This window comes from Nyctereutes procyonoides, unplaced genomic scaffold (genome assembly GCF_905146905.1).
Source record: "Nyctereutes procyonoides isolate TBG_1078 unplaced genomic scaffold, NYPRO_anot_genome, whole genome shotgun sequence".
Lineage (NCBI taxonomy): Eukaryota > Metazoa > Chordata > Mammalia > Carnivora > Canidae > Nyctereutes > Nyctereutes procyonoides.
Window position 1 is genome coordinate 4,521,364 of NW_026575131.1, and position 19,969 is coordinate 4,541,332.

General features: G+C 53.2%; 1 protein-coding gene across 1 annotated transcript in view; it reads left to right on the plus strand.

The window, feature by feature from the left end:
* The first annotated feature begins 4,195 nt into the window (after positions 1-4,195).
* The window catches only part of SLC6A6 (solute carrier family 6 member 6), an 85,292-nt gene continuing 69,518 nt past the window's right edge, over positions 4,196-19,969 (plus strand). Inside the window, exons 1-2 of the mRNA XM_055342740.1 lie at positions 4,196-4,448; positions 17,418-17,455. The gene's annotated coding sequence lies outside the window, so the exon portion shown is untranslated. The remainder of the gene's footprint in view (positions 4,449-17,417; positions 17,456-19,969) is intronic.

The window sequence follows — 19,969 nt, forward strand, 5'->3', positions numbered from 1 at the left end:
TGGCTGGATGCCCCTCGGCAGGGCTAGTGCGGAGGGGCTGGTCGGCCCTGGCCAGATGGCCCGGCACAGTTAGACCTCCAGCAACCATTTGGACAACTCTTGTTGGTCGCCTGATAGATGAGACAAACGATTCTCTGGCAAGGGACTAAAGATTTTGTTTAAAGTCCTGGATCGGTTTTATTTTATTATTGCCAGTTGCTGAAAAAAGCATTACCAGGAACCTTTTCAAAATCAAATCCACTGCCTTTAAGTTAAGGACTGGAGACTAAAGCCTGAAACGCAGCCACCTCTCCTCACAGGCCCTCCGTGAGCTCTTCAGGCAATCAATTTTCATTCTTGAAATGGCAGGAGTTAGTCCCAATGGGATTTCAGACTATTATGTGGCTTCTGAAGGAAACCTCTGCCTGGGTTTCCTTGAAGTTCCCTCCTTGCTGCCAGCACTTTGAGGGCTCCTTGGTGCTCACAGTGTCTTCCTGGGGTTTCCAGCTGCCATCCCCCTGGCAAGGGGCAAGACCAGTGCACAATGTATACTCTGGGCTTCACAGTGTGCTCCCTGCAGGGCCAGGTGGGTGGCATAAATGAGGGAACCAGACAGGTGGGGACTGTGGCACTCTGGGGATCTTGCATCACCAAGTAAGGGGCTGGCTGATGTCACTCAGCTCCCAGGGATGCTGGGCAGGTAGAGAGTGGGCCCCAGGGGGTTCCATCGTGCCATTTTCTAAATGTGAAATCTTCCAGCCAGACCTTCAGATTTCTAAGATGTGAAATCTTCCAAGTTTTTCTTCATGGCAATTAAAATGTTTTTTTTAAAAAAAAAAAAACAAAAACACCTTTTAAAGCCAAAAAAGCACATCTGGGAACTAGATTCAGTGCAGACACCCGTTCCCCCCCCCCCAAGTTTGAGACCTTTCCTCACAGTGGCTCAGTGACACAGGACTCACTATAGCATATTAGGGATGAGGACACCGACCACCCCCTACCCCCCGCCCCGGGGAGTGGGCATGCAGGCCCAGGTGGCACAACTGGGCAGCAGCAGAGGAGGAAATGCAGCCTGGGGGTGGGTCTCTGGCCTTCACGAGGAGCCTATACTTCCCACCCTATACTGCGGCACGTCCCCTGTCACCTCTCCACCCTCAGTGCCAGCTTTCCTTGGGGTTGAGGTTGGAGCACTTCCTGGCTTCTCTTCTCCTTCCTGCCTCCTTTCCCTGTTGCTGCTGCTGCTTCTTGGCTTGGGTTTAAATTCCAGCTCTATACCTATACCTATACCATCAACTTGTCTTCTATGTCACTCACTCATTCTTCTACCTCGTTAACCCCTCGTCGTTAGGACCTCTAGTTTGGATTGCATCTCATTTAATTGATTTTTAATTTCTGCCTGATTAGATCTAAATTCTGCAGTCATGAAGTCTTTTGAGTCCTTTATGCTTTTTTCTAGAGCCACCAGTAGCTGTATAATAGTGCTTCTGAATTGGCTTTCTGACGCCAGGACACCTGCACCCCGATGTTTCTAGCTGCAATGTCCACAATAGCCAAACTGTGGAAGGAGCCTTGGTGTCCATCGAAAGATGAATGGATAAAGAAGATGTGGTTTATGTGTACAATAAAATATTCCTCAGCCATTAGAAACGACAAATATCCACCATTTGCTTCGACGTGGATGGAACTGGAGGGTATTATGCTGAGTGAAGTAAGTCAATCGGAGAAGGACAAACATTATATGGTCTCATTCATTTGGGTAATATAAAAAATAGTGAAAGGGAATAAAGGGGAAAGGAGAAAAAATGAATGGGAAATATCAGAGGGGGAGACAGAACAGGAGAGACTCCTAACTCTGGGAAACGAACTAGGGGTGGTAGAAGGGGAGGGGGTGGGGGATGGGGGTGACTGGGTGACGGGCACTGAGGGGGGCACTTGATGGGATGAGCCCTGGGTATTATTCTATATGTTGGCAAATTGAGCACCAATAAAAAATAATTTTTTTAAAAAATAATAAATTCCAGCTCTACTCCGTACCAGCGGAACGACTTTGGACAAGTCATTTAATTTCTCTGTGGCTCAGTTTTCCTTTCTGTAAATGGGGCAGATTAATAGAATGAACCTCATAAGGTGGCTGGGAGGATTCGGTGAGTTGAAACACACAAGTGCATCTGGGGTGCCGGGCACTCAGCTAAGTGCTATCTGTGTAAGGATCTGCGAAATAAGCGCGACTAACATTTCTGGGGTGTCTGCTGTGTGCCAGGCCCTCGGATGAACCCCAGGACTCCCTGGGGGCACAGAGAACAAGCCCCCACCCTTCAGAACTTACTATCTAAAGGAGGAAGATCCAGGGTTGTGTGAGCCTCGTCTGTGTTCTGCATTATACGGACTCGCCTGCAGTTTGCAGGATCCAATGGGCCTTTCCGGACCACAGTCCTGAATGGGCCACCCTCCCCCTCACTCCTCCCGTGGCCTCTGCTGCCTTTGCTCACTCCCTGACCCCCAGCTGGCCCACGTCACCTTCGCTTACGGCCCAACCACGCTTGCCAACAAGCTTTTGCACGGCAGTTTCCTCTGCTTCCCCCTCCCTGCCCCTCAACCCCTTGGCTTTAGTCAAAGCCTCCTCTCCGGAGTCACTTAACGGCGTTATGACCTGACACTTTGTGCTGTGCGCAGTGACACACGCAGGGAGGCTGGGGGGGTTTTGCTTGCCATCTGCTCCTTCAGCTCATGGAAGAGGCTCACTCACATGGGGAAGGAAGGGAGAGATGTAAGGACTTGGCAGCCTTCCGCCCACCCCCCAGCTTTGCTTTCCTCACCTATACAAGGAGTGCTGTTGCCATGAAGTGGGAGGGCCACGCGGAGGAGCCTGGAAGTGGATGGCCCCCACCCCCAGGTAGTCGGGTGCCTCCTGGAGGAAGGGGCAGCTGGGTGAGGGTAGCAGACAGCAGGGGGCCTCAATGAGGAAACCAGGCAGAGAATAAATGTCATCTCTCCAGCCCTGCTGCTCAGCATCCTTAGTCCTCCCTGGGGGCCGATCCGGGAAGAGGGTGCTACGAGGCTCCTCCAGGCAGCGGGTCCAGGCTGGGCCAGGTGTGGTGCAGGGGATGGCTCTCTGTGGAGCCTGCGTGTCTTCTTTTATTCTCAGTCTAAAAGCTGGAAGGAGCCAGCCTTCTCCACACAGCCTTCCAGGTGCAGACGGAGGGGGTGAGAGGAGAAACTGGAGAGCTCTTAGGGGACAGGCGTTGCTGGAGGTCACACAGCACTGCTCCTCATGCCCAGATAGGGCGCGCGTGTGGAAAATGGTCTCAGAGGAGCCGCTCATGCAAATAAGGACAAGAATAATGGCACATTCCCCATTTTCATTTAAAAATAGTCACGGTAGGGACCGCTTGGCACTTTCTAAGTGCCCGGAGCTGTTCTGAGCTTTTTGCACGGTTAACCTCGGATCTTCACAGGGGCCAGAGGACACAGGTTCTATGACATTTATTTCCATTTTACGGATGGGGACACTGAGGCACAGAGAGCCTCAGTCACTCCCCCGAGGTGACCCAGCGGGGACAAAGCCAAGAATCCGCGAGCTGTTGGGTGACCGCTTCCCATCACATTCCGGTGAGGCAGCGGGGGCGGGGCTGCTGTGCCCATTTTTCGGAGGAGCAAGCCGAGGTTGTGAGAACCGGGTCGCCCGCCCCCGGGGAGGCAGGGGAGTGGTTTGGACTCGCCACCCGCCCGGCCGCAGGCGCCCCCCGCGGGCCAGGTCGGGGGCGGCGGGTGGTGGGGGGGCGGCGGGTGGTGGGGGGGCGGCGGGTGGTGGGGGGGCGGCGGGTGGTGGGGGGGCGGCGGGTGGTGGGGGCCGGGGCCGTTCACCCGGAGGCGGGGGGAGGCGGGGGGAGGCGGGGGGAGGCGGGGGGAGGCGGGGCGGCGGCGGCACCGCTGGGCACGAGCTTGGGCTTCCTCGGGAAGCGCGCTCGGGCGGGGAGGCGGTCGGCCGCTCCGCACGAGGGTGTGCGCGCCTCGGCGAGCCCGGGCTCTTTGTCCGAGCCCGTGCGCGCGCGCGTGCGTGTGCGTGTGTGTGTGTGTGTGTGTGTGTCCCCGCGTGCGGGGCGGGGCTGGGCGCCCGGCCCCGCCCCCGGCCCGCCCGGCCCCGCCCCCGGCCCGGCCGAGCTGGTATTTTTCCACCCAGCAGGATGGGTGATGCTGCGAGCCGCCTGCTCAGACAACAGACACGCGAGGTCAGGAAGGAGCCGCCGATACGTTGCCGCTTCCTCCGCGCCGCCGCCAGCGCCGACCCCCGGGCCCCCGCCGCAGCCCCGCGGGCTCGCCGGCCCCGAGCCCCGAGCGCCGCGAGCCCCGAGCCCCGGCCACGCGGAGGAGAGACGAGCGCGGAGCCCGCCGGCCCGAGAGCGAGCGGGAGGGCAGCCCCCGGCCGGCGGAACCGAGCGCAGCCGAGCGCGGCGCCGCGGCCGCCCCAGGTACCCGAGGGACGGGGCCCCTCCCGCGCCCCGCGCCCCGCGCCCCGCGCCCCGCGCCCCGCGCCCCGGGCAGCCCCGGCCTCCCCGCCGGGTGCCCCGGTCCAGGCGCCCTCTCGCCGCCGGGGGAGGGACGGGGGTCGCCCGCCCAGCCCCGCCGGCGGGGCTCTTATTGTTTGCCCGGCGACAGGGCTCGGGCTTTCCGCGCAGGCGGCAGGTGTGCGTGTGCGTGTGCGTGTCGGTGCCGGTGCCGGTGCCTCGCTGGGTGTCTGCGCCATCTCCGTGTCCCCGTGCGTGTCTGTGTGTGGCCGAGGGGGCTGTCCCTGCCGCTCTCCAGCAGCGTGCCCTGTGTGCCCTGTGTGCCCTGTGTGCCCAGGGTATGCCTCGGGTATGCCTCTGCTACGCCGTGCCCTGGGGCGTGCGTGTCCGTGTGTCCTGGTGTGTCTGCGACACCTGAGTGTGGCCGTGGCCGTGGCCGTGGCCGTGTGCCTTAGGGTGTGTGCGCTCGCGTGTCCCGGCGTGTGTCTGCTGTGAGCCTGTCTGTATGCGGCCGTGTCTCGGGGTACCTGGCAGTGCACGTGTGTGTCCCAGACTGTGGCCGTGTCTCTGGGCTCCTGGTTGCAGGCACTTGTGTGTCCTCGGCGGCACCTGAGGGAGTGTCCCTGGTGCCTAGAGGGCCAGACAGCCAGAGCTGATTCTCCAGGCAGGCACTGAGGCGAGAGAGGTGACAGGGGGGCAAGGCTCCAAGGGTGCTGCCCGTGTGTGGCGTGCAGGTGGCAGTGCCAACGTCCAGCCGCCTTGAGTGGCAGGACACAGGCCCCCAGGGATAGCTGGGGGCCAAGTGGGCAGCAGGCAGGGACACATCCTCCTCTCGCCTTTTCTCCTTCCTTTTCAGGGTTCCTCTTTTGAGCAAGAGGTTCTCGTCCCCCTCCCACCAGGGAAGCCAGACAGAGAATCTCAGGGACCTTCTCCAGCGGCCCCAGAGCTTCAGCCTGAACTGGAGGGGGGACCTGTGGGCCACCCCCAGCCCCCCACATTCAGAGGGAGGTGTGTGCTGGGCAGGGCCACCAGCCTGGCTATTTTGGTCACTGCCTGGCCCCTGCCAGATCCTGGCGTCCCCTAGGACCAGCCTCAAAGCCTTGGGAGGTAGCCCGGGCCCCCATTTCCTGCCTGGAGAAATAAATCACCTCAGTAACTGCCCGGACACTTGAACGGAGGGTCTTTGGGCTGAGGTTTAGCGGCGCGTGGCTGGCTCCATTTGGACTTTGGTAAATTGGCCCACGCTTTGGCACTGCTGGCATTCAAATAAATGTCATGGAGGAGATCTTTTTAAAATTTCTTTTTAATTTTTTTTTCTTGGCTAGAAGGGAGGGGAGCTCATCCAGAGTCTCCCAGCCAGAAGGAGTTTATTTTTGTGAGAAAGAGCGGGTGACTGCTTAGCAACCGCCTGCCTCACTCTCGACCAGGGAGTCATCCTGAGAGTGCGGGGTGGGCATGAGAAGGTGTGGGGGTGGAGTAGGGGAAGGAATTTAATCAGGATGGTGTAGGGGGATTAGAGGGATGCCCGTGCCCTAGCGCCCTGGCTCAGAACCCGCCACGGGGTGGGATTGGCAGAATGACCAGAGCTCCTAGGCCTGGCTCAGCCCCTCGTTGACCCTGTGCAGCTTTTGGAGGGGGTTGGGCTCAGTTTCCTCATCTGTAGAATGGGTGAAGTAGACTGGTTATGGGGTCAGCGGGGACCAAAAGGTAGGAGCGTGTCCCCAGAGAGCTCAGATCAGTTACCGTGCCTCAGTTACTCAGTAGGTGACCTTGGGTGATTCTCTTGGCCTCTTGGGACCTCAGCTTGGCTGTCTGGGCAGCAAGGACGCCAGTGCCGGCCTCACTGTGTCCTTGAGGGGATTGAGGGAGATGAGGATGAATAAGCCTGTGGTAAGCTGTAAAGCCGGGCTCGGCTTCGTAGCTGCCGATTAGAGAGTGTCACGAGGTCCCAGGTCACTGGTATGTGGCAGGGCCAAGGTGCACTCCTGAGCTTTTGTCCTTTGGGGATACCGTCATGCTGGCCCAGGATGCAGCCGCGGTGGGTCTCCTCTGCCCGGTTCCTCCCCTCTCCGCCTGCAGCGATGGGGTCACAGCAGCTTTGCAGAGTCGGGAGGCCTGAGTGGGAAGTGCCCATTTTAGAGATGGGCAAACTGAGAGCTGCCCAGGGGACTTTGCCTTGATTGGGCAGTGGCAGGAGCGGGCCTCAAAGGTCTTCTTTTGGCCAGCTGTGTGTTTGGGCCCCATGGACCTTTAGTCAATTATGTGCTGAGGATTTGAACTTGGACCTCGGTCGAAACCTGGAGAAAATGAGGGGCAGAGACCCCCCCCCCGTCCTCAGGGTTGGAGGATGAGTGCCAGTGGGACCCACTGACACCTCGGTTCTGCCCCTCATTATTCATTCTCCCTTCCATGTGCCTTCTGGGGGAGCCCTGCCACTCTTCCTACACAAGTGTCGGTCCCCAGGAGGCAGTTTGGGCTCTAGGGGTGGTATTTTTTAACACCTCACTTTGGGGGTTTGACTGTCAACCTGTCAGAGGACTTGGGAGCCGTACTTCACTGAAAGTCCTTCCAAAGGTCCCAAAATGATTAGACGCTTGTGAGACATTGAACACGTTCCTGTATATAGGAAAGACCTGTCAAATAAATTACAAGGAGGGCCCAGAATCTAGCTTAGCCTCAGCTGGAGGGGGTCTGGGCAGGAGGAGGGCTGGCTTTGGAAGCCCAGGGTCACCCTGGCAGGTGCAGGATGATCACTCACTTCTGCAGAAGGTCATAAGCAAGCGTCAGATTCTTTGGGGTTCCATCTCACTCCTCTGTGTTGGCCAACTTGGCACAGGTGTTGGTTTGAATTTATGGGTTCTGGGGAGGAACTGTGGAAATGCCCAGGGTGGCCTTCAAATGTGAAAGTGAGGTCTTTTTAAATGTGCCTTATCTAGCTGTTTAATAAACCTTGCTTAAGGACAGTTCTGGCCTGGCACTGAATTGGGGATAGAGTATTGGCTTTTGAGGTGCTCAAAGCGCAGAGGGAGATAGGACAGTGACCATGCCCTCCAAGGCGGCGTGCCGTGAGGACTCGGGTGACTGAGTGTGCACCGATGGCAGGGTTGTAGGCACTTCAGCTTCTTAGAGGAGGCGATGTCAGAGCTGGCATCTTCTGTGACTGGAGGAACAGTATGGGCTGGCATTCTGGGCAGGGGGTATAGCAGGTGCAAAGGCACAGTGACATGAAATAGCCAAGGTTGTTTGTAGATAAAGTCTTGCAGGGTTCCTGCTGGAGAAAACAGGAGCCGGGTGGTAGGAGGGCCTAGGCATTCGGTAAACCGGCTTGAGCTTTATTCGGAGGGCAGCAGTGATAGAAACAGCATCAGACTGGGTTTGGGGGCAGCAGTGGGAGACGCCAGTTAAACCTAGGAGCCCAGAAGACCCCCGATGGTGGGCAAGGTACTAGGCTGGGGTCCAGGAAACCGAAGGTGGCCAGGCCACTGCTGGTCAGGGCACAAAGCATTTTCCATGCCACTGAATCTTGCCTGGAGCTCTTTTTGTAAACACAGGGTAAAGGCCCAGACATGCTGTTTAATAGGTACACAGGCCATTAACTTACTGGCTCTGAGCTCCCTGGGAGCATGAAACCCAGGAGTCTTTAGGGTGAATTATGTCTGCCCTGGACAGGGGCTTTGGGGTTTCCCCTCTTACCTCACCTGGTCAGAGGCTTCATTTGGAAACCTGAGCTGAGGGGCAGGGGTTATGGGTGGCCAAGAGAAGCCAGAGGGAATGGAAGTTGCTGGGAATTGCAATAGAATGGTTTCTAAAGCTCTGAGTCAACCAGCTCCCTTATAAAAACCAATGTACAAACAACAAATCACCCAAAACAATAAAAGGGAAGGGGAGTATAGGGGACAGGGGTTGGGCAGCAGTAACTCTAATCAGGCATAGAATGACCTGAGTTACTTTTTACAAATTCAGATCCCCAGGTCCAGCATGGACACGTTGAATCAATCCCCATGGGGCGGAGTCTGGGAATCTGTATTTTAAATTTCATCATGTGATTAAAAAAAAAGATTTTATTTATTTATTCCTGAGAGACAGAGAGAGAGAGGCAGAGACACAGGCAGAGGGAGAAGCAGGCTACCTGCAGGGAGCCTGATGCGGAACTCGATCCCAGGACCCTGGGATGATGCCCTGAGCTGAAGGTAGACCCTCAACCACTGAGCCACCCAGGTGCCCCTAAAAAGAGTATTTTTAAATGGAGATATGATTTACATGCAGTGAAATGCAAAGATTCTGTTACAGTTTGATGAATTTTGACAGATTTGTACACCTGTGTAACTACCACTTGGATTAAGATAGAGGATATTTCCAGCTCCCCTAGAAAGTTAGTTGTCTCATGCCCTTCCCCTCCCATAAGTGACAAGTTTCTGATTTTTGTCACCATAAATTAGTTTTGCCAAGCCTAGAACTTCATATAAATGGACTTGTCTAGTCTATGCTCTTTTGGGTCTGGCTTCTTTCCACTTGATGTTTTTGAGATCCATCCATGCTATGGAGTGTATCAGGAGGTGATTCCTTTTATTGCCGAATAGTATTCCATTGTATGGATTTACCCATCTTTATCCATTCGCCTGTTGATGGACGTTGGGGTGGTTCCAGTTTGGAGTGATGATGAATAAAGCTGGTCTGAACATTTCCTGTGCAAGTCTTTTAGTGGGCTTATTATTGTCCATTTCTCTCAGACTGGGACTGCTGGGTCCTAGGGTAGATAGATGTCAATTTTTTTTTTTAAGATTTTATTTATTTAGGGCACCTGGGTGGCTCAGTGGTTGAGCGTCTGCCTTTGGCTAAAGACATGATCTCGGGGTCCTGGGATCGAGTCCTGCATCGGGCTCCTCACAGGGAGCCTGCTTCTCCCTCTACCTGCGTCTCTGCCTCTCTGTGTGTGTGTGTGTCTCTCATGAATAAATAAATAAATAAAATCTTTAAAAAACCAAACATAAAATTGTTTAAAAAAAGATTTTATTTGGGGGAAGGGGGGTTTGAGGGAGAAGCAGGCTCCCCGCTGAGCAGGGAGCCTGGGATCATGACCTGAGCCAAAGGCAGATGCTTAACCAACTGAGCCCCCAGGCACCCGGTAGACGTTAGCTTTATGAGAAATTATCAAAGAATTGTTTTAGTTACAAAAATAATACACCTCAAGCAATACAAAACTGTATAAACTAAAAGTGATCCATAAAGATCATTAAAAAAAAGCGCACTCTCCTCCTCTGTATGTCAATTCGTCTGTCTCTTTCTTTAATGACAATAAAGACCCCTCCGATTATACATTTTCCTCTGCATACAGCTTTACCCGTATCCCTCGGCTGTCTATGTGGACATACGTTTTCCCTTTTATTACTTTCTAGATCAGTATTCGTTTCAGTTTTGATTTCCTCTTTGACCTGGGGCTACTTAGGAGGATGTGTCCAGCAAGCTAGCTGGAGTTTCGTTTCGGTGTCATTGAAAATGGCATCATCCTGTTCTTGGTCCCGCCACTCAGCCTTCAAACAACGGACCATTGTGGAGCTACCCCTCCTCAGAACACACGGCTCTCCCAGGCCGTTCTGAGTCTGCATTTGGGACTCGCTGACCTAGCGTGGCCTGCCTTAATCACCGCCAGCGCCGCCAGCTCGGGGAATGCAAAGCTCCCAGCCAGCTTCCCCTGAAGGTGGGCCACGAAGCAGGCCGGGGCCATTCGGCATTCTGAGATGGGAAGGAGCTGATATTTATCGAGCACCTAAGATGCCTTATCTCCCTTCCTGCTTATAAGCCGTGTGCCTGACTTGGGGTTTGTACCCCCATCTTCTGGATGAGTTCACGCAGCCTCAGCAAAGTGCCCTGCTGAGGCTCACACCAGTGGGAAACGGGAGGTCGAAGTCGAAGTAGAACCGGAGCCCGTCCTGATCCCACTGGTGGCGCTGCAGAGGCTTCCTGAGCACCTACTGGGTGTCAGGCAGGGAGCCAAGGCTGGGAGGGGAGGGACGGTAAAAAAAAAAACACGGCCCTGGAGCTCAAGTGGCTCCGTCTCACGGAAGGGGAGAAGATCTCTATCAGGAAGAGGTTAATGAACAATTCCAGGAGGCTTATGCCAAGGGCAGGCAGTGGTCCAGGCAGCAAAACGTGGGGAAGATCTGAGGGAGAGTGGTCCATCGGCCAGGGAGCCAGGAGACTTCGGGAGCTTTGAGTTAAGCCTTCCCGCCCGTCCACTTTCTGGATCAGAGACTGAGGTCCCGGCGAGGCCGATAAGCTATCAAGGGGCCATTGTTCACAAGCTTGCGGTTCTTCCCCCACTCACCCTCCGCTCGGTGATTCTGTTGAACAGGTAAATGCCAAGGCACTGTTTTGGCCTCTGTCTCAAACTCCTGATGATCACGTTCACAATTCAGATCCAAATTTTATCCCAGCTGATGGGAAGGGGGAGTGAGAGGACAAAGATGCACCCATCCAAAAGATCCCTTGGGGTTCGGCTGCTCGGGAGACCCCTGCAGAAACCGGGGTGGGGGTTCCTGGAAGGCAGGACCGCTGGCTCCTGCGGGCCCCTCTGGCTCCTGGCGATGGTGCGGAATAGAATCAAGGCAATTGCAAGAGGGCTGGAGGGCAGGAGAGCTGAGTTCTGGTTTTGCTGGCTTGGGTCCTCCCTAGCCTCCCCATTAAGCAGAAGCTTGGACCACATCTCTGAGGGGTCCCTAGGGTGGGCGTTCCAAGAGACCTGCCCTTCCCCACAGCTCCTAAGTGCTAAGCCACTCCTTGCCATGGTCCACCGGCCCTTTCCAGCAGAAAGTCTAACCCACGCCAGGTTGCCTGTTCCCTGGGGGGTGGGGTGAGCGCTGGACGGGTGTAGTGGATTTCAGCGGAGTCCTGCTCCATGAGTGCAGGGCACCAGAAGGGGGCAGCCCCGAGGGCTCTGCCCTCTTGCCCCATTGCCGATCGGCCCCTGGGGTGATGGCTGCCTAGGCTTCACTGAAGACGGGGGCCGTGGTTTCAGGGACAGTCACGCTCTCACCAAGATGGTGCTTGGTATCTCCTCTCTGGGTGGGTATCCCTACAGCTCGAAACAACTGGCCCCCTGCCAGCCTCTGTGCCTCCTGGGCACCTGTCTGTATGGTCTGTGGGCATGCCACTGTCCTGCTCAGAGGCTTCCGGTGGCTCCCTAGTGCTTTGTGAAATCAAGTTCATGCTTCTTAGCCTGACATTGGAGCCTGGGGATCTGGCTCCTGGCCAGTGTTTACCCTCATCTGCTACCACTTCTCCCCACCTCCTCACGATTTGACTGGTTTCTGCTCTTAAACAAGCCTCGGGCTCTCTTGTCTCTGCCCTCGCTCAGTCCACAAGGCCCTTCCTCCCTTTGTTGTCTTCTTTTTTTAAAGCAGGCTCCATGGCAACGTGGGGCTCGAACTCACAACTTTGAGATCAAGAGTTGCATGCTCTACGGACTGAGCCAGCCAGGTGCTCCTCTCCCTTCTCTTCTTTCCCCTCTTCCAGGACCATCTTGAAGTTGCCCACTCATGAAGCTTTCCTTCAGCCTGTGACTGTGCCTGGCACATAGTAAGCACTCAAAAAGGATCAGATGAGACAAAGTGTACATTATCTCACCTTGCTCAGAACCTCTGTAGGGCAGAGTTCAGATCTTTGTGATCTTGCCTTTTATCTCTTCACCTGGTTGAGATCACATCAGGGGACGGATAGAGGCTCCAGTGTCTGGTATAGGGCCTGGCACACAGTAGGTGCTCAGCACACACCCAAAAGGCTGTCTGATTCCCTCTGCTCTAAAATGAGAGCCTATAGTTTAAACATCTGAGTGGGTCTGGGCTTGGAAATTTTATTCATCCATCATCATCCATATGTCTTGCTTCTAGGCCCCAGGGATGTGACAGGAAAACCAGACAGACCAATACCCTCATGGAGCTGACCATGAAATAGTTTAATGAACTATTGCAGCAGCATGGGGCACGAGGGTTTGGATGCAAGATCAAGTCCCAGGCCCGAAAAAACACTACCAGTTGCTGCAAAATGGTCTCCCAGGGACAGCTCTGGACGACAGGCATGCTTTGTGTTGTCCACATGGAGTTTTATACTTCAAGCCAGTATTTTTCAATGTGGATTTTTTTTTTAAGATTTTGTTTATTTATTCATGAGAGGCACAGAGAGAGGCAGAGACACGGGCAGAGGGAGAAGCAGGCTCCCTATATATAGGGAGCCCGATGTGGGGACTCTGGGATCACACCCTGAGCTGAAGGCAGATGCTCAACCACTGAGCCACCCAGGCTAACCCTGGATTTTTTTTTTTTTTTTTTTTGTATCTGCATCTGGTCATTGTCCGGTGTCCCTGAATTTCCTTCCATTCCACCTGGCAGTCCCCCTTGGGCTCTCCAGCATGATGCCTGCCTCCAACTGGCTGCTTCCTCAGTTAGGTCTGGTCTGGCTCTGGAGGCGTGGAAACGTCTTGACAGTGGATCTCTAGCAGGTGGAAGCATTCTGCTCTGTTCATTCACCAGGGCTGGCCGTGGAGCACAGGAGACAGATTCACGGAGGCGGGCTTTATGTTTATAACCCTCCAGTGGGAATCCTTAGTGCTTTCACCAGGGCAGTTCCAGGCTGGAGTGGGGAACTCCAGGCAACCCCCACTCCACTCCAGGTAGGGCTCCAGGTAGGGCTCGCAGCGCACCCCCACAGCAGGCTGAGATGCCCACCTTCCCCACCTTTCCCACCTTCCCCCACAGCCCCTCTGTGGTCAAGCTGCTGTGAGTTGGGGGGGGGGGAGGCGGGGCTCCAGGCAGAGAGGATAATTTGCCTCCTTGAAATGCTAAAGATTCAGCCTTCTGTGGGAGGATCAGAGGCAGCCACACTGCCTGCCGAAAGCAAAGCCCTAAATCTGAGACCTGGAATGTTTTCAGTGTATCTTGTTACCTTGGCTGAGCCCGCGAGTGAAGTCCAGTGATCAGTACCCGTTTGCTACGTCTCTTTGCAGGATGCAGCCAGCCTCCCCTGAGCCGTGGAGAGGCTCCTCGGTAGTTGGGAGGCTGAGAGGCACAGGAGAGGTTTTCTTCCCTCTCCAACATTTCAGTTACCTCTGACCCCTGCTTGCAGTTAGTTCTCCCAGGCTCGGGGGTCGTTGCCACATCTTGGATATCCCAACCCAGGATATCCCATCCTGGGATATGGTAACAACAGCAATGATGATGACACACACCAGTGCTCCTCAGACTTAAGCCCAAGCTCTGTCAATGCTGCTGGTCTGGGAACCACACTCTGAGTAAAAGAGGTAAATCACAGCCCTTGGGTGCCTGGAAAGCATCATCTCCCTGGCCATCACAAGAGATACCATTATTCCTATGTTGCATGTCAAAAGCTGAAGCCCCAGAGACCTCACGTAACTTGCCTGAGGCCACACAGCTGGGTGGCGGCTGAGCCAGGCCAGGCCAGGCCCTCTGGGCCAGCGCCACTTTGGAAAGGATGCTGATGGGGAAGCCGTTTTCTACTGAACAGTGTCCACGGTCCAAAAGCCACAGGAGGCATTTCAAGGCAGCCAAGTCGGATGTAAATCAGGGAGAGGCCAGGGCCAGCCAGGCGGTGCTGACAGCAGGGCAGCCTGAGGCAGTGTGTCAGGATCAGGTCTGAAGTGGGACTTGCTGCTGGCAGCCGCCTGGTGTGGGGAGCCGTTGGGGGATGCTCACAGCTCCTAGAAGACCAGCGTGGGGCCTTGTCACTCTTACGGCCTCATTTTTTGGATGAATCCCAGGGTGGAGGGCCGGCTGGAAACATTGGCAGTGGGATATGTGGAAGCTGGGAGCTGGTGCATTAGTTGTTCAAGTACAGGTTCATCCTTGCAACTGGGGATCTGCTTGAAGACAAGGGTTGCTGAGATGTGCTTGGCTGGGGCTTTATTTTTGCACCAGGCATCTGCCCCAAGCACCCAGGAAGAGTAGAACAGATTTAGAATCTAGGTTCTCGACTTGTGGTCGCAGGATGTGCGGTCTGGTCATCACCTGGGAGCTTGTTAGAATGTAGAATCAGGGCCCCACCCCAGACCTGCTGACTCAGGCCCTGGGAGTGGGGCCTAGCAAGTTTTAAGAAGCCCTCCAGGCTTAACTTTGAGAAGGGCTGATTTCTCCATCTCCGGCCAAATGCCCAGAGGTTGGGGAGGGTCAGTCCCAATCTTTGCTAAGGGCTGAGAGTACCAGGGCTGCAGGGGGTCATTCTATTCCCCAATTTTCTGATGGCCTAAACATCAGGTAAAGGGGCATGCATAAAGTTATACAACATACCTGAGGCAAGGCATAGGTCTGGATTCTTAAGAGTTGCAAGTGGCAGAAATCAGTTCAAACTATTTATTTATTTATTTATTTATTTATTTATTTATTTATTTATTTATAAAGATTTTACTTATCTATTCATGAGAGATACAGAGAGAGGGAGAAGCAGGCTCTCTGAAGGGAGCCCAATGTGGGACCCGATCCTGGGTCTCCAGGATCACACCCTGGGCCAAAGGCAGGCGCCAAACCGCCAAACCACCCAGGGATCCCCCTGTTCAAACTATTTTTTAAAAAAAGAAAGGAGGGAAAGAAGGAGAGAGGGAGGGGAAGAAAGAAGGAAAAAAACATTTACGAATTCTTAACTGAAAATCCCCAAGTCATACTTCAGGCATGGCTGGATCCAGGTGCTGAGCTATGTCATTGGGACTCCGTTTCTTTCTTTCCATTTCTGGGCTCCTGTGTTGGTTTTATCTTCCTTGGGGTACTCTTAGCCGCATAGGATGCTTCCCCTCCCAGCAGAATCATCTCAGTCTAGAAAGAGCCTTTTTTTTTTTCAATATTTTTTGCACAAGCCCCTGTCATCCCTCTCATTGTCCAGCCTTGGTCAGGTGCTTATCCTTGAGCCAATTGTCACAGCCCCTCTGGTTGGCTAGGCCTGGCTCACATGCCCACCCAGGACCCCATGGGCTGAGAGTAGGTAGGCATGTGTCTCCAGGTGGAAAAGATGTGAGGCTGCCCCCAGAAGAAGTGGCATGGGTGCCAGCAGGCTATATCCACAGGGACTTAGTGCCATTCTTGTCCTCCTCTTTGAGCTGGGTTGCCCTCACACAACTGCTTAGATCTCAGGCCAGATAGAATTATACTCCTTTTCCTGGTTCCCTTAACATTATGCTTATAATTGTGCATTAAACATGCCACCTTCATCTTTTTCTTTGTCCCTCTTCCCACGGTATAGTCCAGGATAGCAAGTTACACATTGCCACAGCACCTACACCTGTTGCAGGCATTACTAACCCACCCCAGCCTTTACAATGCCATGTGTCCACGCAGAAAATGAAGCCTCTGTGGTATCTGTGTCACATGTTGGCCATTACCGTGGGGTTGTGGGCTCCAGAAGAGCAGGGACCTCAGCTGTGTTCTAGTACCTGAAGCAGTGCCTGGCACATCGTAGGTGCTCAATAAATTTTAAATATATATATATATATATATATATATATATATATATATATATATTTATTTTGGGGCAGCCCAGGTGGCTCAGTGGTTTGGTGCCACCTTCGGCCCAGGGTGTAGTCCTAGAGGGTCCTGGGGACCTGGGGTCGAGTCCCACGTTGGGCTCCCTGCATGGAATGGAGCCTGCTTTTCCCTCTGCTTGTGTCTGTGCCTCTCTCTCTGTGTCTCTCATGAATAAATAAAATCTTATATATATAATATATATATATATATATATATATATATATATATATATATTTAAGTAATCTCTCCACCCAGCATGGGGCTCAAACTTACCACCCTGAGACCGAGAGTCGCATGTTCTACTGACTGAGCCAGCCAGGTGCCCCTTAAGAAATTACTGACTGAATATTGCTACCCCACAGTGCTTTGAACACTGGGCACCTATAGGAGCCCGTTGAATGTGGGGACCCTAATGTAGTAATGAGCTTGTCTAATTTGGGGGGAGGGAGCTCTGTACTTGCTGGGGCCATGTGTCTGAGTCCAAGGAAGGGCCTCAGGTACATTGAGGAAACACTTGTCTACCCTACAGGCTTCTTTCTGCCCTCTCACGGCTACTCCGTTCCCTGCACTGCTAATCCATTTACCTGTTCATTGAAATGTGTGATCTTATTTGATAAGAAACCATTTCCTGGTTTTCTGCATTTTTATATTCTAGGAAACCAGGGGAGCCTTCCAGCAAAGCTCTGCTGGTGGAATGAGAGGGGCAGAGGTGATCTTCCTCGACTTGCATTTTTTCCCAAACTGAGTGCCAAAGAACAGGAGGTGTTCTACTTTAAAAAAAATTAAAAAACAAAAAAACAAAAAAAAAAAACCGCCTTCTGGGGTCAATGACATTTGGCAACTGCTTGACTCAGCGAAGTTCAACAGATTTCCTTGGCACTGTGATTCCTGGAGCCTTTAACCAGTCGATGAATTATCATATTCTCCAAGAGTCTGGGGCCCCCAGGCCTCCCTCAGCCCCTCTGTCTTGTCCTGATGTGTCCCTTTGCTTACAGGGACACAGTCATTCACAGACTTGGGCCTGTGACCAGATGGTGCCCCTGGGAGTGCAGGCTTCTGGGGCAGGCTAGGGCAATGGCAGTGGCTTATGTTTGCCGTCCCCGGCATAGGCTGCCAGCAGTCCTCGCTGCTGACAGTTTGAGGAGCTGGGTATGTGAGCAAGTGTGGATGTGTGTGCGTGGGTGCACCTGTATGTGAACTCGTGGGTCTGTGTGTCTGCATGTGTGTGTGTGAGCATGCATGTGTGCATGGGCACCTGTGCACCCTGGTTTTCCCAGCCCTGGCCCCACTGGGTGTTGACTTGTCTGCTCCCAGTGTGTGTGAGTTGGACAGTCACACGTAGAAGATCCCAAGCCCTGCATACAGTCAGAACCTGACCAGATCTTTTCTTCTTTGCTTCCTCTCGTTGTATTAGGTCCAGAACAACAACTTTTGCTGAGGAGCCTCCAAAACGTAAGTGGCATTTGACCTCCCCATGGTGTTGCCGTCTCACCAATGTGGGGTGCTCAGGATCTCAGTGTCTCCTTCAGGCTTGAGGAGGAGGAAGCAGAATGCCCAGGGCTTCAGGACCTCGTCCATGTGTCACCTCTGGGTGTTGGGTTTATGGCCCCTGTTGGCCACCTATGCCTGACTGTGCCGGGGAAGCAACCCTACAAATGCTGAGCACTGATTTTGGAGTCTGGCCTGGACCCCATCCTGGCTTTGCCACCGAGCAGTGATAGGGGGCTTCTTGAGTTAATTCTGAGGATTGGGGTCAGACACACATAAAAGGGTGAGATGCTTGGCTCCCAGTACTGATAGGATGCTCCTATCAGGACTTGGGGCTACTGCCCCAATTGTCTCATTATTAAACTTTTTACTTATTTCTTTTTTAAAGATCTGTTCATTTGAGAGAGAGTGAGCATGCGTGAGGGGGGAGGGGGCAGAGGGAGAGAACCCACAAGCAGACTCCCTGCTGAGTGCAGAGCCCCTCCCCACCACCCATGAGATCCTGACCCCAGCAGAAACCAAGAGTTGGACGCTCAACTGACTAAGCCACCCTGGTGCCCCGAAACTTTTTCTTTTTAGAAAATTGAAAACCTTCAGAAAAGTGGAATGGAGAATACAGTGAAGTCTTGTATACCTTTCACTTAGATATTCCCATTGTTTTTTTTTTTTTTAAATTTTTTTTTTAATTTATTTATTTATGATAGTCACAGAGAGAGAGAGAGAGGCAGAGACATAGGCAGAGGGACAAGCAGGCTCCATGCACCGGGAGCCCGATATGGGATTCGATCCCGGGTCTCCAGGATCGCGCCCTGAGCCAAAGGCAGGCGCCAAACCGCTGCGCCACCCAGGGATCCCGATATTCCCATTGTTAACATTTGTTATGTTTGCTTCATCTCTCTCTATATATGTATGCTATCAAAATAGTCACATTAATACTTTTTTTTTGCTGACTCATTAGGGAGTAAATTACAGGCATGATGCCCCTTTAGTCCTAATCCTTTGACTGTATTTCGTAAGAGCAAGGCCATTCATTCTCTTAAATAAGCACATGCAGTTATCAACCCCAGGACATTTAACATTGACACAATTTTGTAATCTAATCTACAAATGTTAATGACGTTTTGCTGACTGTCTCATATTTACAGAAGCTACCCCCCCCCCCCCCGTTGTTAGGATCACAGTGTTTTTAAATGGGGCAGGAACCTGAGTTTTCTGCAGATTACTTCTTCACCTTGGTTTAAAACATCTTTACTTTGAAAGTCTTTTTTGTTCTGACATTCAGTAAGGAATAGATTTTACGACAGGATACCCTGTGTGTTCGCCCATACACACACTTGAAAGTGAAACCAGTCTCACAAACCCGCAACTTCAATATCTTTAGGGCTCTGTTCTAGTCTGTTCTCTTTTGTAAAAATGATTGTCCAAAAAAAAAAAAGGATTGTTCTGACCCTTTAAGTTGATTTCATGACTCACTAGTAGACTCTACTCTAGAATGTGCAAACCACCCTGGCTTCTTGGGTAGAAATTTCTCCCAGGAGGGAAGGTAGTGCCCTGACCCAGCTCTTACTGGTCCAGATTTGGAGTTTGGCTGATGTGGGGACACCTAAGAAGCCAGGACTGGGAGAAAGGCCCTGAGACCCTGGCCCTCTGCTGCCTACAGTGGGCCTGACCCAATCATCAACAACCCCCCCACTAGGCCACATGACCCCATGGAGACCTGTTCTTTATGCTGTGCCATCAGGCAAGCATATCCCTGGTGGCTCAGGACACCTCCCTGGCTAGCTGCTGAGTGGGCATGGAGATGTCCTAGTCCATGTCAGCCTCCAGAGTCATTACCATACTGCTCACCAATGTCAGTAAGAATGATCATGAGCATTTATTAAACTCTTTAACAGCATGCTAGTTATGGCACCTAGAGCAGCAGCACGTTTTAGCCCACAAGAGTCTTAGGATGTGGGTGCTGCTGCTCTTTTTGTAAAAATGGGAGGTACATTTATTGAGTGCTTACTGTGTGTCAGGTACCCGCCAGGCACTTTAGAGACTCAGTCCTCAAAATAGCCCTACAAGTTAGACACTGATAGTATCTCCATTGTACAGATGTGGAAACTGAGGCACGGGGAGGTGAATTCCCTCCTCCCAAGGTCACGCAGGTAGGAAGAATCTGAACCCCACCTCTTCTGACCCTGGTGCCTGCACCATCCAGCCCTGCTCTCTCCTCCCCCCAGGCTGGGACCAGACTCCTAGGCCAGCCCATTCCCAAGGCCTTGTGCTCGTTAATGAGTAGCCTGGGGCAGACCAGGAATGAGATGCCTGCTGCTGCAAAGCTGGAGTGCACTGAGTGAGTTCTGCTTCCAGATAAAGAGTCTTGTGCAAGGCTCCCAGCCCCCAGCTGGGCTGGTGATTTTCCGGGCAATAAACAGATAGAAGCCTCTCCTACTAGGTGTGCTGATCCAGCCGCAGTTGGTGGGAGCCCATTTC